The following is a 26,701-nucleotide window of genomic DNA, read 5'->3' on the forward strand; positions in this document are numbered from 1 at the left end:
AATCATGGGCCGTTAACGGGTACAAAGAAATTTATTGTTCATTCTAGGCTAGAGTCACCGTGGTCCTTTAAAGGGCCTAAAGATACGAAGGCCTCATATGGGTCAAAAGATGTCTTGGGCCATACATGGGCCGAAAGTGAAACGGGCTGGTGTTATATTCGACGGCACACATAAGGTTGTTGGGCCGATTTCGGATAGGCCCTAATAGGCCGTGAGTTACCGGGCCGTAAAATGGGCTATTTGCGAGGAGACCGTTAACAGGCTTTTCATGGGCCAGCCCACTAACTTTTGACCAAGTCAAACGGGCCGGCTTTTGTAAGCTAAATGGGCCGGTGGTGGGCCATCGCACGTGTCGACATATCATAGGCGCCTATCTGACCAACTCACGAGTTAACACGTGTTTCCTCCGGCCAATCAGAATTTTACACATGGAAATTTCCCATTTGTTTCGGCTGTTAACGGGTTATCGGATCCAAAACCGGACTCGGTAGCTTAACGGTGACCCGTTACGGTGGATGCCACGTATCAGTCACCCCTGGCGATAGCACTTCTGTGACGCGCGATTTATCATCATGGAAGTGGACACTTCCGTGATGATAATTTTGGTAATGTTTGATGACCCACAAGTATAGGGGGTCTATCATAGTCCTTTCGATAAGTAAGAGTGTCGAACCCAACGAGGAGCAGAAGGAAATGATAAGCAGTTTTCAATAAGGTATTCTCTGCAAGCATTGAAATTATCGGTAACTCATAGTTTTGTGATAGGGTAATTTGTAACGGGTAACAAGTAATAAAAGTAAATAAGGAGCAGCAAGATGGCCCAATCCATTTTGTAGCATAGGACAAGCCTTGGCAAACTCTTATATAAAGGAAAGCGCTCCCGAGGACACATGGGAATTATCGTCAACCTAGTTTTCATCACACTCATATGATTCGCGTTCGGTACTTTGATAATTTGATATGTGGGTGGACCGGTGCTTGGATACTGCCCTTCCTTGGACAAGCATCCCACTTATGATTAACCCCTCTTTCAAGCATCCGCAACTACAAAAGAAGTATTAAGGTAAACCTAACCATAGCATGAAACATATGGATCGAAATCAGCCCCTTACGAAGAAACTAATAAACTAGGGTTTAAGCTTCTGTCACTCTAGGAACCCATCATCTACTTATTACTTCCCAATGCCTTCCTCTAGGCCAAACCAATGTTGAAGTTGTTGGAAATATGAGCAATTTACCAAATGATTTTATTAGCAGAAATATTAGATAAAGCATGACTAATATAACAGTGACAAAACAAGTCATGCGATTTGACAAAGAGAAGGTAAACAACATCTTCATATATGAACTATAACTGAACATATCTAGAGCAGACAGTATAGCAAGTTGCATATATGAAATAGAGTCTAACATATCTAGGGCAAATACTAGAACAAGGAACTATAGCAGGACCTCTAACAGAAAGGAGAAGAACACGTACGGGACAGCAGCAGTAGAAGCGCTGGGCTTGGGTCGGTGTCCTTGCCTGCCATGTCGTCGAGGAGGTCGTGGACATCGGGAAAGAAGTTGTCAGAGTCCATGATGAAGAAGCCAGTAGTAGCGCGGAGCATCCCCAAAAACCTTATCACCCTTCTCCCGTACAGGACTCAAAAGGTGCGGTTCCGGAGGCCTACTGTCTCGACCTGCGGTGCACGCCGCAAGACAGGATGGGGAAGAACGTAGCAGCAGCGCAATGCTCGGAACTTTGTGGCGAGAGGAAGAGGAGCTTCTGTTGTGTCTCTCTGGAGAGGAGCGACCTCTGTTATATAGGCACAGCAGAAGGATGCGAAGAGACTGCGGCGGGAGGTGAAGCAACGAAGGGAGACGAAGCGAACAGGCAGCGGCCGAAGAGGCGCGCCGTTCGAATTCAGTGTCCACTACAGAAAATGTTTCGACTCCCACGTGAGCTTTCGTATACCCGTCGTGCGTGGCAAAAATGTAGACATCGTCTCGGCTCATTCCCGCAACCCGCGGCGTGTCGTGACGAGGCGTGGCGTGGTGAGGCGGGCAGCGGAGGAGGAGCGTGCGTGGATGTCCCTCTTGTTCTCATGCTCATACATGTGGGGAAAGAACCTCCCTTATAAAGAGGTCCAACTCCCTCTAAACTAGCAATGTGGGACTAAACTTTTGTTCCACCTCTTGCCTTGCATGAATGGGCTGCGTGGGCCTCTAGGATTTATTAGGAATTTCTGAAACTGTTGTTGGGCTAGGCCCAAAATAGACAAAATTCCAGTAATCCCCCACCAGATCCTAGAGGCACACAAAATTTGCCTTTGGTTCCAAAACACTGTTTTATATACCAGTACTGCAGTGGAGACTGTTAAGTTGAACTTCCACCTAGAACTCTATGCTACACTAGTAAGCAACTTGAACAGTGGACTGGGCCTTGAACTGCAAGTTTTCTGCAAATCTAGCTTCACATAAAGCCTTGACCGATACATGGCTACCGTGGGTCTTCCCCGCGGGTGGAGCTTATGCATCATACTCCGAGACCTTTCATGACTTTACTAGAGAGAACCCTACTCTCATAGATTGCGACGTTTGACAATCAGACTCATATAGGTGTGTTCTTCAAAATATGTTCTATAGGACGACATCTCTGCTTCAATGAGCCACTTAGAACACATTAAGATATACATCAACCTGCCATGCAGATTAGGGGAGTATTGCATCTTCATGGAGTGATATTGTTGATAGTAAGGATACTCTCCTCTCAGTTGACCAACAACTTGTCTTCCACATCTAATTCATGGGATCTCAGATCACAAAGAATAGGTTACCACTGTGAACAACTCATATTGTGGGTCTCATACCCATCTCCCTCGATGCATTATCTATCACATTATGTGATAGACCCTTAGTAAAATGATCTGCCACATTCTTAGACGTTTGGATATAATCCAATGCAATAACTCCGGAGTTTTTCATTTTCCTGACAAACTTTAACCTTCTCTGAACGTGTCTTGATGACTTCATGTTATCCTTTGAGCTGCTCACTTTCGTGATCACAGTTTGATTGTCGCAGTTCATAAGGATACCCGGTACAGGTTTCTCAACAATCGGCAAGTCATTCAAGAGCCGGCGAAGCCAATCTGCTTCGACCGTAGCTGTATCTAGTGCTGTGAGTTCTGCTTCCATTGTTGACCTTGTTAAGATGGTATGCTTGCAAGACTTCCAAGAAACAGCGCCACCTCCATGAGTGAATACATATCCTCTTGTGGCCTTTATCTCATCGGCATCTGAGATCCAGTTTGAGTCACTATACCCTTCAAGTACCTTTGGGTGCCCGGTGTAGTGAATTCCATAATTCGCAGTGCCTTTCAAATAACGCAAAACTCTTTCTAGAGCTTTCCAATGCACATCTCCTGGTTTTGAGACAAACCGGCTCAGTTTGCTAACAACAAAGGAGATGTCAAGTCTTGTAGCACTGGCGAAGTACACAAGCGAGCCAATAATCTGAGAATATTTCAATTGATCTCTAGCAATTCTTCGATTCTTTCGAAGTAACACACTCGCATCATATGGTGTTGGAGAGGGCTTGCAGTCACTATAGCCAAAGCGACTCAAGATCTTTTCCACATAGTGAGATTGAAGCAATGTAATCCCACCATCATCGTCTCTCAACAACTTGATGTTCAGAATGACATCAGCAACTCCTAAATCCTTCATCTCAAAACAGCGAGATAGGAAATTTTTGACCTCCTTAATAACATTCAGATTTGTTCCGAAAATCAGTATGTCATCAACATACAAGCAAAGGATAACTCCCTCGCCCCCACCATGGCGATAGTACACACATTTTTCAGCTTCGTTCACAACAAAGCCTGCAGCTGTTAAAGTTCTTTCAAACTTCTCATGCCACTGTTTGGGTGCTTGCTTGAGTCCATACAAAGACTTCAGCAACTTGCACACTTTTCCTTCCTGACCATCTAGTACAAACCCATCTGGTTGTTCCATATAAATTTCCTCGTCCAACTCTCCATTTAGGAAAGCAGTCTTAACATCCATTTGATGAACGAAAAGACCATGCGAGGCAGCTAGTGAAAGTAGAAATCGAATAGTGGTCAGTCGAGCCACAGGTGAGTAAGTATCAAAGAAGTCTTCACCTTCCTTTTGGGTATAACCCTTAGCCACGAGCCGAGCCTTGTACTTTTCAATAGTACCATCAGGTCTAAGCTTCTTCTTGAATACCCATTTGCATCCTATAGGTTTGCACCCATAAGGACGATCAGTTATCTCCCAAGTTTCATTCGCTAAGATGGAATCCATCTCGCTATGAACCGCTTCCTTCCAGTAGTCAGCATCTTCAGATGCATAAGCCTCTGAAATAGAACTGGGAGTGTCATCTATGAGATACACAAGAAAATCATCACCAAAGGACTTTACAGTCCTCTGACTCTTGTTCCTAGTAGGAACTTCATTGTTTTCCTCCACAGGACTTTCAAAGTGTTCTATCAAAATGGCAGGTTTGGCAATTCTAACTGGTTCCTGATTCGATGAACTAGGCATCTCCTGATTAGATGAGTTAGCCATATCCTTCATGGGAAAGATATCTTCAAAGAAAGTCGCATCATTCGACTCCATGATCGTACTGACATGCATGTCAGGTACCTCAGATTTTACAACCAAGAATCTATATCCAATGCTATGAAAAGCATATCCCAGGAAAACACAATCCAAAGTCTTTGGTCCAAGCTTTCGCTTCTTTGGAATTGGAACATTGACTTTCGCCAAACAACCCCATGTTCGTAGATAAGAGAGTTTTAACTTTTTCTTCTCCCATTCCTTGAATGGAGTTATCTCTTTGTTCTTTGTGGGAACTCGGTTTAGGACATGACATGCCGTCAATATCGCCTCCCCCCCACCATGCCATGGAGAGACTCGATGTGTCTAACATGGCATTAACCAAATCTGTTAGAGTATAGTTCTTTCTTTCGGCCACCCCATTTGACTGAGGTGAGTAGGGAGGCGTCCTCTCATGGATTATACCATGTTCCGCACAAAAAGCATCAAATTCATTGGAAAAATACTCTCCACCAGGGTCGGACCTAAGCCTCTTGATTTTTCGATCAAGTTGATTTTCCACTTCAGTTTTATAGATCTTGAAAAAGTTCAAAGCCCCATCCTTAGATTTCAGAAGATACACACGGCAGTATCTAGTGGAGTCGTCAATTAACATCATGAAATATTTCTTTCCACCTTTTGTCAAAACCCCATTCATTTCACATAGATCTGAATGTATGAGCTCTAGTGGTGCAAGATTTCTCATTTCCATAGTCGTGTGTGACTTACGAGGTTGTTTAGCTTGCACACACACATGACACTTGGATCCCTTGACAGTTGTGAAATTAGGGATTAAGTTCAACTTCGCTAGTCGCGACATGCAACCAAAGTTAACATGACAAAGACGTGAATGCCACACATTTGATTCACTATTGTTGAAAATATGATTAACAACTTTATTGCAAACGTCTGATATGGATAAACGAAACAGGCCTCCTGACTCATAGCCTTTACCAACAAAGGTTCCATACTTGGATATTACAAATTTATTCGACTCAAAAACAAGCTTGTAGCCATCTCTACACAGAAGAGATCCGCTCAAGATTTTTATTGACGGAGGGGACATAATGCACGTTCTTCAGCCGGACGATCTTCCCCGAAGTAAACTTCAGATCGACCGTGCCAAAACTACGAACAGAAGCACTTGAACCATTGCCCATCAGCACGGTTGAAGTTCCTGCGGTCTGATAAGACGAAAACATGGAAATATCACCGCATACATGCACATTAGCACCCGTGTCAATCAACCAATCAGGAGAATGACATACTGAAAGAATAGTGGGAAATATACCATACCCAGCATCCTTCATATCAATGTCTCCAATGACAACATTGGCGGTCTTGCCGCCTTTCCCAGGATGACGCTTGTCATAGCGATTAGGGCAACTAGGAGCCCAATGATCAGGATCCCCACACACATGACAGACACCTTTCTTCTTGTCATTCTTCTTCTTGAAGTTCTTGTGCTGGACAGCCTTGTTCTTCCCATCAAACTTTGCTTTACCATCAAACTTGCCCTTGTTCTTGAACTTGTGGGGCTGGAAGTTCTGCTTATGTACCACATTGGCACTAGATCCTCCCTCAATACCTCGAGCACGTGTGTCCTTTGCTCTCGCCTTTTCTTCCACATCAAGAGTGCCATTGAGATCCGGGACGGAAAACTCCTGCCTCTTATGCTTCAGCAAGGTAGCAAAGTTCCTCCATGAAGGAGGAAGCTTAGTGATGATACCTCCGGCAACAAACTTGTCCGGTAGCATACAACCGAAGTGCTCAAGTTCTCTAGAAAATGAATGTATCTCATGAGCTTGCTCAACCACGGAGCGCTCTTCAGTCATCCTGTAATCATAGAATTGCTCCATGATGTACAGCTCAGTGCCAGCATCCGAGACCTCAAACTTGGCCTCGAGTGCATCCCACATATATTTTCCATTATCAATTGACGCATAAGCATCAACTATGTTCTCACCAAGAACACTTAAGAGAGCAGCCTTAAATAGAGTATCCATTTTCTGAAAGGCTTGTGCATGTTGAGCATCAAGCTCTCCTTCAGGTTTGCCGAGAGTGGCGTCATAGCAACTCATGGTTTGAAACCATAAGACTACTCTCATGCGCCACCTCTTATAGTGGATACCCTCAAACATAGGAGGTCTCATGGAAGCAGCAAAACCACTTGGGGTAAATTGCCTATAATAAGGATTTTGGATTGTTGGAAATATGAGCAATTTACCAAATGATTTTATTAGCAGAAATATTAGATAAAGCATGAATAATATAATAGTGACAAAACAAGTCATGCGATTTGACAAAGAGATGGTAAACAACAACTTCATATATGAACTATAACTGAACATATCTAGAGCAGACAGTATAACAAGTTGCATATATGAAATAGAGTCTAACATATCTAGGGCAAATACTAGAACAAGGAACTGTAGCAGGACCTCTAACAGAAAGGAGAAGAACACGTACGGGACAGCAGCAGTAGAAGCGTTGGGCTTGGGGTCGGTGTCCTCGCCTGCCATGTCGTCGAGCAGGTCGTGGACGTCGGGGAAGAAGTCGTCGTCGGGGAAGTAGTCGTCGGAGTCCGTGAGGAAGAAGCCAGTAGTCGCGTGGAGCGCTCCCCCAAAACCTTATCACCCTTCACCCGTACAGGACTCAAAAGGTGCGGTTCCGGAGGCCTACTGTCCCGACCTGCGGTGCACGCCGCAAGACGGGATGGGGAAGAATGTAGCAGCAGCGCAGTGCTCGGAACTTTGTGGCGAGAGGAAGAGGAGCTGCTGTTGTGTCTCTCTAGAGAGGAGCGACCCCTATTATATAGGCACAGGAGAAGGACGCGAAGAGGCTGCGGCGGGAGGTGAAGCAACAAAGGGAGACGAAGTGACCAAGCAGCGGCCGAAGAGGCGCGCTGTGCGAATTCAGTGTCCACTACAGAAAATGTTTCTACTCCCACGTGACCTTTCGTATACCTGTCGTGCGTGGCAAAAATTTAGACATCGGCTCGGCTCATTCCCGCAACCCGCGGCGCATCGTGACGAGGCATGGCATGGCAAGGCGGGCGACGGAGGAGGAGTGGGCATGGATGTGCCTCTTGTTCTCATGCTCATACATGTGGGGAAAGAACCTCCCTCATAAAGAGGTCCAACTCCCTCTAAACTAGCAATGTGGGACTAAACTTTTGTTCCACCTCTTGCCTTGCATGAATGGGCTGCATCCACTAGAGGTGTCATGTAGTCGATGTTCACATGACACCACTAGAGGAAAGACAACATACATGTCATCAAAATATCGAACGAATACCAAATTCACATGGCTACTTATAGCAAGACTTCTCCCATGTCCTCAGGAACAAACGTAACTACTCACAAAGCATATTCATGTTCATAATCAGAGGGGTATTAATATGCATAAAGGATCTGAACATATGATCTTTCACCGAATAAACCAACTAGCATCAACTACAAGGAGTAATCAACACTACTAGCAACCCACAGGTACCAATCTAAGGTTTTGAGACAAAGATTGGATACAAGAGATGAACAAGGGTTTGAGATGCTGGTGAAGATGTTGATGGAGATTGACCCCCTCTTGATGAGAGGATCGATGGTGATGACGATGGTGATGATTTCCCCTACTGGAGGGATGTTTCCCCGACAGAACAGCTCCGCCGGAGCCCTAGATTGGTTCCGCCAAGGTTCCGCCTCGTGGCGGCAGAGTTTCATCCCGTGAGCTTGCTTATAATTTTTTTCCGGATGAAAGACCTCATATAGCAGAGGATGGGCACCGAAGGCCTGCCAGGGGGCACACGAGGCAGGGGCGCGCCCAGGGGGGTAGGGCGCGCCCCCACCCTCATGGATGGTGGGCGGCCCCCTTTTGGTGCTTCCTTCACCCAATATTTTTTTATATATTCTGAAAATGACTCCCGTGCAGTTTCAGGACTTTTGGGGCTGTTAAGAATAGGTCTCTAATATTTGCTCCTTTTCCAGTCCAGAATTCCAGCTGCCGGCATCCTCTCTCTTCATGTAAACCTTGTAAAATAAGAGAGAATAGGCGTAAGCATTGTGACATAATGTGTAATAACATCCAATAATGCAATAAATATTGATATAAAAGTATGATGCATAATGGGCATATCAACTCCCCCAAGCTTAGACATCGCTTGTCCTCAAGCAGAAGCCGAAATCGAAAAATATGTCCACATGTTTAGAGATAGAGGTGTCGATAAAATAAAATACGGATATGAGGGCATCATGATCATTCTTAGACCAGCAACTTATATAATTCTTGTCATATGATATCTTATGCTAGACTAATAATTCAATCACAATATCAAGTATGGATCGTAAACTTCATTGAAAACTAACAAACTATAATCTCAGTCATTTGAAGCAATTGCAATTTATCATAACATAGGAAAGAGTCAATGTATAAGAGCTTTTCAGCAAGTCCACATACTCAACTATCATATAGTCTTTCACAATTGCTGACACTCACGCAATACTTATGGGTATGGAGTTTTAATCAGACACAGAGAAAGATAGGGCTTATAGTTTTGCCTCCCACTTTTACCTCAAGGGTAATGTCAAATAATAGTTCATGAAAACTCACATCCAATTAGCTATATATATTGGATCTTTCCAACACATTGTGCTTGCCGAAGGATAAAATGTAAAAAGGAAAGGTGAAGATCACCATGACTCTTGTATGAAGTATAAGACAAGAATAAAAGATAGGCCCTTAGGGAAGCAGAGGTTTCATGTGCTTTATGGTTGGATGCACAAAATCTTAATGCGAAAAACGTCACTTTATATTGCCACTTGTGATATGGACCTTTATTATGCAGTCCGTCGCTTTTATTTCTTCCACATCACAAGATCGTATAAAGCTTATTTTCTCCACACTAATAAATCATACATATTTAGAGAGCAATTTTTATTGCTTGCAACAATGACAACTTACTTGAAGGATCTTACTCAATCCATAGGTAGATATGGTGGACTCTCATGGCAAAACTGGGTTTAAGGATATTTGGAAGCACAAGTAGTATCTCTACTTGGTGCAAAGAATTTGGCTAGCATGAGGGAAGGCAAGCTCAACATGTTGGATGATCCATGACAATATAATTTATTTCAGATGTAAGAAAACATAACCCATTACGTTGTCTTCCTTGTCCAACATCAACTCTTTAGCATGTCATATTTTAATGAGTGCTCACAATCATAAAAGATGTCCAAGATAGTATATTTATATGTGAAAACCTCTCTTTCTTTATTACTTCCTATTAATTGCAACGATGACCAAAACTATGTTTGTCAACTCTCAACAACTTTTATTCATCATACTCTTTATATGTGAAGTCATTAATCTCCATAAGATCCATATGATCTCTTTATTTCTTTTTATTCTTCTCTCTTTATTTTATTCCTCAAGATCATAGCAAAATAATCAAGCCCTTGACTCAACACTAATCTTTATTATATATCACGGACTCGATTACATAGAAGGATCATAAAGCAAAACTCACAACTAGATCATACTAAAACTTATTCTACTAGATCAAGATATTATCAAAAGGATCGAACTAAGAAAAATGGTGAAGATAAAAGTGTAATGGCGATACGATACCGGGGCACTCCCCCAAGCTTGGCAGTTGCCAAGGGGAGTGTGCCCATACCCATGTGTTTATGTCTCCTTCCTCAGAGATGGTGATGATGGAGTTATTGATGATGTAGGCTTGTCATCCATCTTCCAAGGCATAGGCTCACCATCATAGAAGGATGATCGAGTCTCCGGGATCCTCAAATCTGCAGCCAAACTCATCCTCTTGAATCTATATTCATACTCACAGTTTTGGTTTTGCAGGTCATAGATCTGAGCTTGGAGGTGCTCGATTTTCTCATGAAGCTTGAAGATGGTCTCTCCGATGTTTCTGGCATCTAGCTTGGAGGTGTTGGTGAACTATGTGCTCATTATGTGGTTGGTGTCGAGTCCATGTTCCACCATCTCCTGGCACTTGAAAACTTGTTGCTCCATTGCTTCAAGTCTTGTCTCCAAGCTTTCGGTCCTCCTTGGTCCCTCAACATTGTGGATGTGCAGCAACCCCTCACGCATCTCAATGGTTTGAGGGTGTTGCAGCACCTTCGCGAGGTGGGGGTTGATGACCTTCTGAAGAACTTGTCCTTGGGGCACTTGAAGACGTCATGGTGATCTAGATCTGTCAGAAAAACAGCTTGAAACAAAGGCAGAAGATATTTGCGTGATACGGTGGTTAAAACTTCGGGAGATTCCATATAATGAATTTTTACCTACCAAAAGAAGTATCGTGCAAGAAAACGGAGTCCGGAGAGCACACGAGGTGCCCAGGAGGCAGGGGCATGCCTAGGGGGGTAGGGCGCGCCCTCCACCCTCGTGGACGCGTTGTGTCCTTCCCGGACTACTTCTTATTTTCCTATTTTCTTAAATATTCCAAAACGGAGAAAAATTACTATTAGAACTGTTTTGGAGTCAGTTTACTTACCATACCACATACCTCTTCCTTTTAAAAGTATGAAACGTTCAGGAAAGTGTCCCTTATATATTCCTCCGGGGTTACGATTTCAGTAACATTAGTTTCAACATTTATGGGTTTACCTGAGATATAATGTTTGATTCTTTGACCATTCACCACCCTCGAATTTGTGCCTTCGAAGTTGTTGATTTTTATGGCATCGGAATGATAGACCTCCTCAATGACATAAGGACCTTCCCATTTAGAAAGGAGTTTGCCTGCAAAAGATCTTAAACAAGAGTTGTATAACCATACATAATCACCTACATTAAACTCACGTTTTTGTATCCTTTTGTCATGCCATATTTTAACTTTTTATTTAAATAGTTTGGCATTCTCATAAGCTTGGGTTCTCCATTCATCAAGTGAGCTAATGTTAAAATGCTCTTCTCACCGGCAAGTTTGAAGTCATAATTGAGCTCTTTAATGGCCCAATATGCCTTATGTTCTAGTTCAAGAGGTAAGTGACATGATTTTCCATAAACCATTTTATACGGAGACATACCCATAGGATTTTTGTATGCAGTCCTATATGCCCATAATGCATCATCAAGTTTCTTGGACCAATTCTTTCTAGATCTATTAACAGTCTTTTGCAAAATTAACTTAATCTCTCTATTACTTAGTTCTACTTGACCACTAGACCATGGGTGACAAGGAGATGCAATTCTATGATTAACATCATATTTAGGAAGCATCTTAAGAAAAGTACCATGAATAAAATTTGAACCACCATCAGTCATTAAATATCTAGGGTCTCCAAACCTCGGAAAAATAACTTCTTTAAGCATCTAAATAGAGGTGTTATGATCAGCAGCATCTTAATAGAGGTGTTATGATCAGCATTACTAGTTGGAATAGCTTCTACCCACTTAGTAATGTAATCAACAGCAACTAAGATATGTGTATACCCATTAGAGGAAGGAAACGGTCCCATATAATCAAAGCCCCAAACATCAAATGGTTCAATAACAAGTGAATAATTCATAGGCATTTCTTGACGTCTACTAATATTACCAATCTTTGGCATTCATGACAAGACAAAACAAACTTACGGGCATCCTTGAAGAGAGTAGGCCAATAAAAACCGGATTGCAGTACCTTATGTGCAGTTCTATCTCCATCATGGTGTCCTCCATAAGCCTCGGAGTGACACTTGCGTAGGATCTGTTCCTGTTCATGCTCAGGTACACAATGTCTAATAACACCATCTACTCCTTTATAAAGGTGTGGGTCATCCCATAGGTAATGTCTTAAATCATAGAACTTTTTCTTTTGCTGGTATGTGAAACTAGGTGGTATGAATTTAGCAACTATGTAATTAGCATAATCAGCATACCATGGAGCAGTACGAGAAGCATTTATGAGCTAATTGTTCATCAGGAAAGCTATCATCAATAGGTAGTGGGTCATCAAGAACATTCTCTAACCTAGACAAGTTGTCTGCAACGGGGTTCTCAGCTCCCTTTCTATCAATAATATGCAAATCAAATTCTTGTAGCAAGAGAACCCATCTAATAAGTCTAGGTTTAGCATCTTTATTTTCCATAAGATATTTAATAGAAGCATGATCAGTGTGAACAGTTACTTTGGAATCAACAATATAAGGTCTGAACTTATCATAAGCAAAAACAACTGCTAAAAATTCTTTTTCAGTAGTAGCATAATTTCTTTGGGCACTGTCTAGAGTTTTACTAGCATATTGGATAACATTTAATTTCTTATCAACTCTTTGTCCTAGAACAACCCCTACAACATAATCACTAGCATCACACATAATTTCAAAGGGTAAATTCCAATCAGGAGGCTGAACAATAGGTGCAGAAATCAAAGCTTTCTTAAGTATTTCAAATGCTTCTACACAATCATCATCAAAGACAAAAGGAACATCTTTTTGTAAAAGATTAGTTAGAGGCTGAGAAATTTTAGAAAAGTCCTTAATGAACCTCCTATAAACACCGACATGACCAAGGAAATTTCTTATACATTTAATATCCTTAGGACACGTCATCTTTTCAATAGCATCAACTTTAGCTTTATCAACTTCAATACCTCTTTCAGAAATTTTATGCCCCAAGACAATACCTTCATTAACCATAAAGTGGCACTTCTCCCAATTCAAGACAAGATTAGTTTCTTCACATCTCTGCAAAACTCGATCAAGGTTGATTAAGCAATCATCAAAAGAAGTTCCATAAACGGAGAAATCATCCATGAAAACCTCAACAATCTTTTCACAAAAGTCAGAGAATATAGCAGTCATACATCTTTGAAAGGTAGCAGGTGCATTACATAAACCAAAAGGCATACGTCTATAAGCAAAGGTACTGAAAGGGCAAGTAAAAGTTGTCTTTTCTTGATTCTCTTTTGACACAGGTATTTGAGAGAAACCAGAATAACCATCTAGAAAGCAAAAATGTGTATGCTTGGATAATCTTTCTAGCATTTGATCAATAAAAGGTAAAGGGTAATGATCCTTTTTAGTAGCTTTATTTAATTTGCGGAAATCAATTACCATTCTATAACCTGTAACAATTCTTTGTGGGATCAATTCATCTTTATCATTAGGAACAACAGTAATACCTCCCTTCTTAGGGACACAATGGACAGGACTTACCCACTGACTATCAGCAACGGGATAAATTATACCTGCCTCCAGAAGCTTTAGTATTTCTTTTCTTACCACTTCTTTCATCTTAGGATTTAACCATCGTTGGTGATCAACAACCGGTTTCATCTTTCTCCAATTTTATTTTGTGCTGGCATAGAGTGGGACTAATGCCCTTAAGATCATCAAGAGTATATCCAATAGCAGCACGGTGCTTCTTCAGAGTTTTCAATAATTTCTTTTCTTCATGCTCTGAAAGGTTAGCACTAATAATAACATGATATATCTCTTTCTCATCAAGATAAGCATATTTAAGAGTATCAGGCAATGGTTTAAGCTCAAACACGGGGTCACCCTTAGGTGGAGGAGGATCCCCTAGATTTCAACAGGCAAGTTGTGTTTCAAAATAGGCCCCTGTTTAAAGAATACTTCATCTATTTCCCTTCTTTCATTCATGAACATATCATTTTCATGGTCTAGCAAATATTGTTCTAAAGGATCATTAGGAGGCACGGCAATAGAAGCAAGACCAATAATTTCATCTTTACTAGGCAATTCTTTATCATGGGGTTGTCTATGAAATTTAGCAAAATTAAACTCATGAGACATATCCCCCAAACCAATAGTAACAACATCCTTTTTGCAGTCTATCTTCGCATTAACAGTATTCAAGAAGGGTCTACCAAATATAATGGGACAAAAGTTATCTTGTGGGGAACCAAGAACAAGAAAATCAGCAGGATATTTAACTTTCCCACACAAGACTTCAACATCTCTAACAATCCCAACTGGTGAAATAGTGTCTCTATTGGCAAGCTTAATTGTAACATCAATTTCCTCTATCTCAGCAGGTGCAATATCATGCATAATTTCTTTGTATAAGTAATGAGGTATTGCACTTGCACTAGCACCCATATTACATAAACCATGATAGCAATGATCTCCTATTTTAACAAAAATAACAGGCATGCCTACAACAGGTCTATGTTTATTTTTAGTATCGGGTCTAGCAATTCTAGCAGCTTCATCACGGAAGTAAATAACATGCCCATCAATATTATTGGACAAGAGATCCTTAACCATAGCAATACTTAGTTCAACTTTAATTTTCTCAGAGAGTGTAGGTGTTCTAGTATTACTCTTACGACCCATAGTTGAAGCTTTAGCATGATCCTTTATTCTAGTAGGGAAATTTGGTTTCTCAGTATAAGCGGTAGGAACAACAGGATCAACATTATAAGTGGTGGTCTTTTCTTCAACTTTAATAGGTGCAACTACTTTTACTTCAATGGGAGGATTATATTTAAACCACTTCTCCTTAGGGAGATCAACATGAGTAGCACAGGATTCACAGAAAGAAGCTACTATCTCAGAGACAAGTCCATATTTAGTGCTAAATTCATGAAAGGCATCGGTATCCATAAAAGATTTAACACAATCAAACTTTGGGGTTATACCTGACTCCTTACCTTCATCGAGATCCCAATCATTAGAGTTGCGTTTAATACTTTCCAATAAATCCCATTTGAATTCAATTGTCTTCATCATAAAAGAACCAGTACAAAAGTATCGAGCATGGAGCGATCATTGAGAGAAAGTCGAGCATAAAATTTTTGAATAATAATTTCTCTTGAGAGCTCATGATTGGGGCATGAATATAACATTGACTTAAGCCTCCCCAGAGCTTGAGCGATGCTTTCTCCTTCGCGAAGCCGAAAATTATATATATAATTACAATCACAATGAACAAGATGATTAGGATAAAACTTCTGATGAAATTCCAATTTCAATCAGTTGTAGTTCCATGATCTCATATCATCATGCTACTTCTTGAGCACTGCGTTGGATTTCCCCGAAGAGGAGAGGAATGTAGCAAAGTTGCGTAAGTATTTCCCTCGGTTTTTGAGAACCAAGGTATTAATCAAGTAGGAGCCTACGCTCGAGTCCCTCGTACCTACACAAAAACAATAGCTCAACGCAACCAGCACACTTAGGGGTTGTCAATCCCTTCACGGCCACTTACGAAAGTGAGATCTGATAGAGATGATAAATAATATTTTTGGTATTTTTGGTATAGAGATGCAAAGTAAAAAGTAAAAGCAAAGCAATAATAAAGTGATGGAGATTGATATGATGAGAAAGAGACCGGGGGCCATAGGTTTCACTAGTGGCTTCTCTCAAGAGCATAAGTATTCTACGGTGGGTGAACAAATTACTAGTTGAGCAATTGACAGAATTGAGCATAGTTATGAGAATATCTAGGTATGATCATGTATATAGGCATCACATCCGAGACAAGTGGACCGAAACGATTCTGCATCTACTACTATTACTCCACTCATCGACCGATATCCAGCATGCATCTAGAGTATTAAGTTAAAAACAGAGTAACGCCTTAAGGAAGATGACATGATGTAGAGGGATTGTTTAGTCATGTTTCGTTTTCGTCACACAAGAATGCTATCATCATGCACAACCCCGATGACAAGCCAAGCAATTGTTTCATACTTTAGTAATCTCAAACCTATAAACTTTCACGCAATATATGAGCGTGAGCCATGGACATAGCACTATGGGTGGAATAGAATATAATGAGGGGGGTTATGTGGAGAAGACAAAAAGGAGAAAGTCTCACATCAATGAGGCTAATCAATGGGCTATGGAGATTCCCACCGATTGATGTTAATGCAAGGAGTAGGGATTGCCATGCAACGGATGCACTAGAGCTATAAATGTATGAAAGCTCAACAAAAGAAACTAGTGGGTGTGCATCCAACTTGCTTGCTCACGAAGACCTAGGGCACTTGAGGAGGCCCATTGTTGGAATATACAAGCCAAGTTCTATAATGAAAAATTCCCACTAGTATATGAAAGTGATAACATGAGAGACTCTCTACTATGAAGATCATGGTGCTACTTTGAAGGACAAGTGTGGTAAAAGGATAGTAACATTGTCCCTTCTCTATTTTCTCTCATTTTTTTGGGCCTTTTCTTTTTTATGGCCATTCTCCTTTTTTTGGGCCTTCTCTTTTTATGGCCTTTCTCTTTTTTTTTCTATATTCCTCACTTGGGACAATGCTCTAATAATGATGATCATCACACTTGTATTTATTTACAACTCAATGATTACAACTCGATACTAAAACAAAAGATGACTCTATATGAATGCCTCCGGCGGTGCACCGGGATATGCAATGAACCAAGAGTGACATGTATGAAAGAATTATGTATGGTGCCTTTGCCACAAATACTATGTCAACTACATGATCATGCTAAGCAATATGACAATGATGAATGTGTCATGATGAACGAAATGATGGAAAGTTGCATGGCAATATATCTCAGAATGGCTATGGAAATGCCATAATAGGTAGGTATGGTGGCTGTTTTGAGGAAGATATAAGGAGGTTTATGTGTGAAAGAGTGTATCATATCACGGGGTTTGGATGCACCGGTGAAGTTTGCGCCAACTCTCAATGTGAGAAAGGGCAATGCACGGTACCGAAGAGGCTAGCAAGGATGGAAGGGTGAGAGTGCGTATAATCCATGGACTCAACATTAGTCATAAAGAACTCACATACTTATTGCAAAAATCTACAAGTCATCAAAAACCTTGGTACTATGCACATGCTCCTAGGGGGATAGATTGGTAGGAAAAGACCATCGCTCGTCCCCGACCGCCACTCATAAGGAAGACAATCAAATAACACCTCATGTTTCAAAATTGTTGCATAACGTTTACCATATGTGCATGCTACAGGACTTGCAAACCTCAACACAAGTATTTCTCAATTTCACAACTACTCAACTAGCATGACTTTGATATTATTACCTCCATATCTCAAAACAATCATCAAGCATCAAACTTTTCTTAGAATTCAACACACTCATATGAAAGTTTTATTATTGATCTTGCATACCAAGCATATTAGGATTTTAAGCAAATTACCATGCTAATAAGACTCTCAAAATAATCTAAGTGAAGCATGAGAGATCAATAGTTTCTATAAAACAAATCCACCACTGTGCTCTAAAAGCTATAAGTGAAGGACTAGAGCAAAACTATAAATCTCAAAAGATATAAGTGAAGCACATAGAGTATTCTATCAAATTCCAAATCATGTATGGCTCTCTCAAAAGGTCTGTACAGCAAGGATGTGTGGTAAACTAACAAGCAAAGACTCAAATTATAAAAGACGCTCCAAGCAAAACACATATCATGTGGTGAATAAAAATATAGCTCCAAGTAGAGTTACCGATAGAAATAGACAAAAGAGGGGATGCCTTCCGGGGCATCCCCAAGCTTTGGCTTTTAGGTGTCCTTAGATTATCTTGGGGGTGCCATGGGCATCCCCAAGCTTAGGCTCTTGCCACTCCTTGATCCATAATCCATCAAATCTTTACCCAAAACTTGAAAACTTCACAACACAAAACTTAAAGTAGAAAACTCATGAGCTCCGTTAGCGAAATAAAACAAAAGACCACTTCAAGGTACTGTAATGAACTCATTCTTTATTTATATTGGTGTTAAAGCTAATGTATTCCAACTTCTATATGGATTATAAACTATTTTACTAGCCACAGATTCATCAAAATAAGCAAACAACACACGAAAAAACAGAATTCTGTCAAAAAGAGAACAGTCTGTAGTAATCTGTAGCTGGCGCAAGATCTGGAACCCCAAAAATTCTAAAATACATTGATGGACGTGAGGAATTTATCTATTAATCATCTTCAAAAATAATTAAGTAAATATAGCTTTCCAAATAAAAATGACAGCAGTTCTCGTGAGCGCTAAAGTTTCTATTTTTTACAGCAAGTTCAACAAGACTTTCCCCAAGTCTTCCCAACGGTTCTACTTGGCACAACCACTAATTAAACACAAAAGAACACAACCAAAACAGAGGATAAATTATTTATTTATTACTAAACAGGAGCAAAAAGCAAGGAATAAAAATAAAATTGGGTTGCCTCCCAACAACCGCTGTCGTTTAATGCCCCTAGCTAGGCATAACAAGCAATAATAGATCTAGGTATTGCCATGTTTGGTAGGCAATCAATAAGTCATCCCTCGACACTCCCGACACCTGCAAGAGGTGGCCCCTCTTGGGTGGCATTGTCTTCACCTACACCACCAGTCGAAGGCGCGGGGGCGAAGGCGTCGAACTTCTCCAGCAGGGCTTCCACCTGACCCTTCGCGGCAGCGGCGGCAGCCGCACAACGCTCCTCGTCCACAGGCTCCAGCAGCTCGTCAAGGTGGGCGGCAGGATCACGAAGATGGAGGTGGCTAAAGACACGCGTTAGCGCGGCTGAAGAAAGGACGCGAGACTATGCCTCTGCCATGGGGCCTATGCCACGCATGACTTCCTCGAACGCATCGACCAAGTAGGGAAGCAACTGGGCGGGGCCATCCTCATTGGTGGCCAACCGCTTCTCCAAGCCTTTCTCATAGAGTGACTTCAGGAACTCGTGAGACCTCTTCTCCAGAAGCGTGAAGGCCGCACGGTCCTCGGCCAGAACCTTTGCCCTGGCATCATGGTCGACCCCCTTCGCCTACACCTTCCACTCCAGCTCCTCTAGTCGGCTGCGTTCAGTGGCCTGCGCCTTCACCAACTCCCCGAGCTCGGCGTCGTGGTTCTTTATGGTGTCCTTCCAGGCCTTCATCTCCTCGTTCTTTGCCTGACAGCAACGAGCTTCTTCTGCGCACTCATCACGCAGACTCATCAGCTCGTCCTCCAGCGCCCGGTAGCGGTCATGGGCGGCTTCAGCGTCCTTTGGCGCCGCCTCGCGGCCAGCCGCAGTTTGAGTGATTGCCCGCTTCTCCTTCTCGGAGGTCGTCGTGGCCTGGCTTAGCACCGCTCGGACTGCTGCGTCAGACTGAAGCCAGCCGGAGGCCAGCTCCAGGCGCCCGGCTACCAGGCACGGATCCGCGCCCAGGAGATCTTCCCGCAACTGAGTCATCTCTGAAAGGGCATGCTCCAAGACAACAGAGGAGGCAAAAGAACCTGGGGGCAGTGGCGCAAAAGGAGGAAGATGCGTCGTCACCATGGCCTAAGAGGCAGGAAGCTCCTCAGCCTCTTGGACCTCAGCACCTGAGCCGGACGCTGGCACCTCCTGAGTGAGTGGCGCTTCGGGGGCTGGCTCCTCCCGAGGATGCTCCTCCCGGCCTCGCGAGGATGATCGGGCTGGAGAAGCACGAGCATCATCCCCACCTTTGCTCATGGAGAGGGGAGCGGTTGCAGGAGGCAACTCGGACTCAAGCAGCACCACCTCGCTCTCTCTCCTCCTCTTCATCGCAGGCGTCAGCCTGGTTGCACAACAAGGAAAAAGAGTCGGAAACAAGCACCAATAGCAAAAACAAGGAGGAACGTCAAGAGGCAGCAGTATAAGCAATAACAAGATGAAGCTCAAGCACTTACTGGTCCACAGCAGCGTAGTCCACCCTCCGCTTGGTGAGCTTGAAGACGGAGAGCTCCGCAACCCATGGCGCGGGCACGCCAGCTCTAGAAGTAGAAGAAAGAGCGGCGGTTAGGCAGGAAGTGGCTCCAGGCGGCGTCGGAACAGAAGCAGCGTCTCGGGAGATCAACGTCGATCGGTCCCTCGTCGGGACGACGAGCGGCTCTCCCCTCTCCATGCGGTCGCCGGCCTCGTCGTCGTCAAGAAAGGCGAGGAGGATGTCAGCTTTACTCAAGGGGGAGGTCTCCCCCGTCCCTTCGGGGGCCACCTTCGAGTCTTCCTCCTCCTCTTCTTACTCCCCGCGAGACTCACCAGAAGATAGCTCCATCGGCGTCGGCGCCGCAGGGGCCCTGGTGAGCACCGGTGGCACCAGTCCGTGCCCGTCAAAGGTCGGCCTGGAGGCCACGACTAGCGCCCCGTCCTTGTGGCGGAACAAGAGAGTGAAGACATTCGACGGATACTCCTGATCGTCCCCAACCAGGAGGCGGAGAGTTGTGGCCAGCTCCTCGTCGGACAAGGCCTTCAAGCTCAAGCGAACCTTGTCCTCTTCATCCCCAAGCTCCCACAAGGGGCGCATGCGGGGTTGTAGCGGGGCCATGCACAGCATCAGGAATTCCCTCGGCAGCATGGCCCCTGTAATCTTCACCGCCATCGCGTTGCCCGACTTCAGGTCTGACTTCATCTGCTCCAGCACCAAGATTGCCCACTTGTCGGTGAGCTTCATGTAGGACCACCCCTTGTCGGACTGGGGCCTCTCCATTGGCAGCGTTAAGCGTGGGTGGATGCATCTAGCGTCCATCATGGCCCACTTGCTCTGGAAGCCGCCAGCTTTCTTCCCCGTCTTCGAGATCAAGTTGGCCTTGCCGGCCACGATGAAATTGACACACCCAGAGGCGTGACCCTCCTTGGTGCGGAGGAAGAAGTGGCGCAGAAGGGCCATGGACGACATCACACTAAGGTACGCCTCGCAGTATTAGGCAAAGATCGACAAGAGAAGGATAGAGTTGGAATGAAGATACATCACCTGTAGCCTGTAGTGATCAAGGACCTCGTAAAAGAAGTCAGAGAAGGGGGGAACCAGCCCAGCTGTGATGCTGCTCATGAATAAGGGGTAGAAGGTGCTTCCCTCGGGCTAGGGCACGTCAGAGCCGGCTCGGAGTCCAGTCTTCCCCTTCTCATTGCTTTCCCCCGCTGAGGGAGTCCTGGATTAGGGGGTGTTCGGGTAGCCGGACTATACCTTCAGCCGGACTCCTGGACTATGAAGATACAAGACTGAAGACTTCGTCCCGTGTCCGGATGGGACTTTCCTTAGCGTGGAAGGCAAGCTTGGCGTTGCAATATTCAAGATCTCCTACCATTGTAACCGACTCTGTGTAACCCTAACCCTATCAGGTGTCTATATAAACCGGAGGGTTGTAGTCCGTAGGCAATCTACTCCGTATACAACAATCATACCATAGGCTAGCTTCTAGGGTTTAGCCTCCTTGATCTCGTGTTAGATCTACTCTTGTACTACCCATATCATCAATATTAATCAAGCAGGAGTAGGGTATTACCTCCATCGAGAGGGCCCAAACCTGGGTAAAACAAAGTGTTCCCTGCCTCCTGTTACCATCCGGCCTAGACGCACAGTTCGGGACCCCCTACCCGAGATCCGCCGGTTTTGACACCGACATTGGTGCTTTCATTGAGAGTTCCTCTCTGTCGTCGCTTTTAGGCCCGTTGGCTCCTTCGATCATCAACAAAGATGCAGTCCAGGGTTAGACTTTTCTCCCCGGACAGATCTTCGTCTTCGGTGGCTTCGCACTGCGGGCCAATTCGCTTGGCCACCTTGAGCAGATCGAAAGCTACGCCCCTGGCCATCAGGTCAGGTTTGGAAGCCTAAACTACACGGCTGACATCCGCGGGGACTTGATCTTCGACGGATTCGAGCCACAGCCAAGCGCGCCGCACTGTCTCGATGGGCATGATATAGCTCTGCCACCGAATAGCGCCTTGGAGGCCGCACACGCATCGGTTCCGACCATTGATTCGGAGCCTACTGCACCGATCGAGGATCAGCGGTTGGACGCTGCCTCAGGGGCTGCGATCTCAGAGGTGATTGAGCCAAACTCCAGCCCCGCACTCCGCATGGCCCGTGACTCCGAGGAGCCGGATTCCTCTCCGAGCTCCGAGCCCCCCGCGCCGATCATGGAGTTCACCGCCGCGGACATCTTTCAGCACTCGCCCTTCGGCGACATTCTGAATTCTCTAAAGTCTCTCTCTTTATCAGGAGAGCCCTGGCCGGACTACGGTCATCAAGGTTGGGATACGGATGACGAAGAAATTCAAAGCCCACCCACCACCCACTTCGTAGCCACTGTCGATGACTTAACCGACACGCTGGACTTCGACTCCGAAGACATCGATGACATGGACGACGATGCAGGAGACGAACAAGAGCCAACACCTGTAGGGCGCTGGAAGGCCACCTCGTCATATGACATATATATGGTGGATACTCCAAAAAATGGAGATGGCTATGGAACAGTGGGGGATGATGCCCCCAAGAAACAGCAAAAGCGCCGGCTTCAGTGGCGCCGCTCTAAATCCCGCCAGAGCAAAAACGGTGATTCCGGCACGGGAGATAATACTACCCCGGATAGCACCGAAGAACACCCACCTCAGCAAAATTCAGCGTAGGAAGATGGAGAAACCAGCCCTCATGAAAGAGTGGCAGACCGAGAGGTCGAGGATGATAACTATACACCTCCCTCCGAAGACGAGACTAGCCTCGATGACGACGAATTCGTCATAGCATCAGACCCCGCCGAACAAGAGCGTTTTAAACGCAGGCTTTTAGCCACGGCAAGCAGCCTCAAGAAAAAGCAGCAACAACTTAGAGCTGCCCAAGAATTGCTAGCTGACAAATGGACTAAAGACCTTCCAGCCGAAGAGTATGAACTCGAACGCCCCTCCAAGAGTTACCCGAAGCGCAGGCCGCTACCCCGATCAGAGGAGGAAGCACCTACATCACCAGCGCATTACATGGCAGACCGGCCACCTCGCGGTCGCGACAGGGAGGCCTGTCGGTCCTCCACCGAAGCCATGCCCTGACGCCGCTCAACTAAGGCACGGGAAAATGCGCCCGACCTGTGAGACGTACTGGAGGACAAGGCAAGACAAACAAGATTGATCTACGGATCGCGCAGGCGCCCTACGGCATGTGACAATGATCTTCACTCCGGATACAACAAATCCGGCCGGGCCAAACACAACATACATAGCTCTTCCGAGATGCGTCGTGATATAGCCCAGTACAGAGGCGCCGCACACCCTCTATGCTTCACGAATGAAGTAATGGATCATAAAATCCCAGAGGGCTTCAAACCCGTAAACATCGAATCATACGATGGCACAACAGACCCGGCGGTGTGGATCAAGGATTATCTCCTTCACATCCACATGGCACGCGGCGATGATCTACACGCCATCAAATACCAACCACTCAAACTTAAAGGACCGGCCCAACATTGGCTTAACAGCTTGCCAGCAGACTCAATCGGTTCTTGGGAGGACCTGGAAGCCACATTCCTCGACAACTTCCAGGGCACTTATGTGCGACCGCCGGATACCGACGACTTAAGCCACATAATTCAGCAGCCAGAGGAATCGGCCAGACAATTCTGGACACGGTTCCTAACAAAGAAAAAACAAATAGTCGACTGTCCGGATGTAGAGGCCCTAACAGCCTTCAAGCATAACATCCGCGACGTGTGGCTTTCCCGGCACTTGGGACAGGAAAAGCCGAAATCCATGACAGCCCTCACGACACTCATGACCCGCTTTTGCGCGGGAGAAGACAGCTGGCTAGCTCGCAGTAACAACTTATCAAAGAACCCTGGTAATTCGGACACCAAGGACAAAAGTGGCAGGACACGTCGGAATAAGAAAAAACGCCGCGTCAACAGCGACAGCAATGAAGACACGGCAGTCAATGCCGGATTCAAAGGCTATAAATCCGGTTAGCGAAAAAAGCCATTCAAAAAGAATACTCAGGGCCCGTCCAGTTTGGACCGAATACTCGATCGCTTGTGCCAGATACATGGCACCCCCGAAAGGCCAGCCAATCACACTAACAGGGATTGTTGGGTGTTCAAGCAGGCAGGCAAGTTAAGGGCTGAAAACAGAGACAAGGAGCCCAAGCCGCCGAACAACAATGGACAGAAGGGCTTTCCCCCACAAGTGCGGACGGTGAACATGATATACGCAACCCACATTCCCAAGCGGGAGCGGAAGCATGCGCTATGGGACGTATACGCGATAGAGCCAGTCGCCCCAAAGTTCAACCCATGGTCCTCCTGCCCGATCACTTTTGATCGAAGGGACCATCCCACTAGCATCCGTCATGGCGGCTTCACCGCATTGGTTCTCGACCCAATCATCGACGGATTTCACCTCACAAGAGTCCTCATGGACGGCGGAAGTAGCCTGAACCTGCTTTATCAGGATACAGTGCGGAAAATGGGCATAGATCCCTCAAGGATTAAGCCCACAAGAACGACCTTTAAAGGCGTCATAACAGGTGTAGAAGCCAACTGTACAGGCTCAGTAACACTTGACGTGGTCTTCAGATCCCTGGACAATTTCCGAAGCAAAGAGTTAATCTTCGACATAGTCCCGTTTCGAAGTGGCTATCACGCCCTGCTCGGACGAACCGCATTCGCAAAGTTCAATGCGGTGCCGCACTACGCATATCTCAAGCTCAAGATGCCAGGCCCTCGAGGAGTAATTACGTTCAACGGAAACACCGAACGCTCCCTCCGTACGGAGGAGCATACGGCGGCTCTCGCAGCGGAGGTACAAAGTAGCCTTCTCAGGCAATTCTCCAGTCCGGCCATTAAAAAGCCAGACACTGCCAAGCGCGCCCGGAGTAATCCACAGCAGGACCGCCTGGCACGCTCTGAGCAAGCGTAGTAATGCGGCCCCAACCCCAGCTTTCGCAATATAGCGAAACTAGTACCTCGCATACGTAACTAGCCCTGGAAATACCATGGGCACAGGGGAAGGGGCACAATAACGGCACACCCAAAATACGGCTTAAAACGTACTAGGGGCTGCCGGATTCTTTTTTTAATTTTTCTTACTTTCAGGACTCCATACTTCGGACGACCTGTTCGGCAATTCGACTGCCGAACAAACGATGCAAGATCCATGGAGGCAGACAAGCCATGCCGCATTATGGAATCCCAGGTGGTCTCTGTTACGAGCGCTATACCTATTTTAAATACAATTCCGCGGCCTGCCCCTGGTCAGGACATACTGAATAGTCCAATATCTTCTGCTTACCGCACTATTTGTATCGTTCGACTTTGATAAATAGCCTCTCTATAAACAATGCTTAGCTTTTTGTCTATTTTTTGCATTACTCTCTTTTATATATGTTCATTAATGACATGTTGCACCCGTACACTGTGGTACGGCAAGTACGCCAGGGGCTTCAGTACCCTTTAATATGGTGTGAGAAGCCCATACACTTTACAAGTGCGGCACCCCGAACTTATAACACTATATGCATCGGCTCCGAATCATGATTTGGGTCAATAGTTGAGTATGCCCGGCTCCGATGTTTTGGTGCCTTACGTTCTGCTATATCGGCTAAGGTAGCACTAGGAGAACCACTGCAATTGTGCCCCGGTTGAGCTGGGTTAAGCACCTTAGTGGAGAAACCTAAAACTGACTGTCATGATGAGGCGAGAGACCGGTCACTGTTTGAGAGGTTTTTCAAGTCCCTAAAGACTTATGCCGCTTCGAGCGAGGAGCTGGATAACCCCATCCAAGGTGTGGATAGCGCCCCGAACTCGGTCTTCCGAACTAGGGGCTTCGCCAAAATTTAAAATTATAAAGTTCTATGGCTAAGTGAGAGTGTTCAAGCATTATAGTCTGATTGCCTGGTTCGTCGTGCTGAGCGCCTCCCTCGAAGGACCCAAACATGGGAAAAAGAGCGCACAGGTTTATCACCGAACACCCCAGCACTAGTGGCATGGGGCAGAAGCCGACGACTGGCCATCTCTCAATTTTTGATAAACGGCCGCACAGAAAATAATATTTTAAATTCAATAAGCATTGCTTAGCGCATATGAACAAGTTTTCAGCGCACAGGATAAAATCGAGCGAGTTCATTCAAAAATTACATCCTTGGTACACTCATCCTCTACAAGGCAGGCACCCGCAAGAACATCCTTATAGTAGTTCTCAGGCTTGCGATGCTCCTTCCCCGGCGGTGGCCTGTCCCTAACAAGCTTCTCACCGTCCAGCTTACCCTAGTGCACCTTTGCACGGGCAAGGGCCCTACGGGCACCTTCGATGCAGACGGAGCGATTGATGACCTCGAGCCTTGGACAGGCCTCCACCAGCCGCCGCACCAGCCCAAAGTAGCTCCTAGGCAGGGCCTCTCCGGGCCACAGCCGAACTATGAAGCCCTTCATGGCCTGTTCGGCCGCCTTGTGGAG

The sequence above is a fragment of the Triticum urartu genome, chromosome 6 (assembly GCF_003073215.2).
Source record: "Triticum urartu cultivar G1812 chromosome 6, Tu2.1, whole genome shotgun sequence".
Taxonomy (NCBI): Eukaryota; Viridiplantae; Streptophyta; class Magnoliopsida; order Poales; family Poaceae; genus Triticum; species Triticum urartu.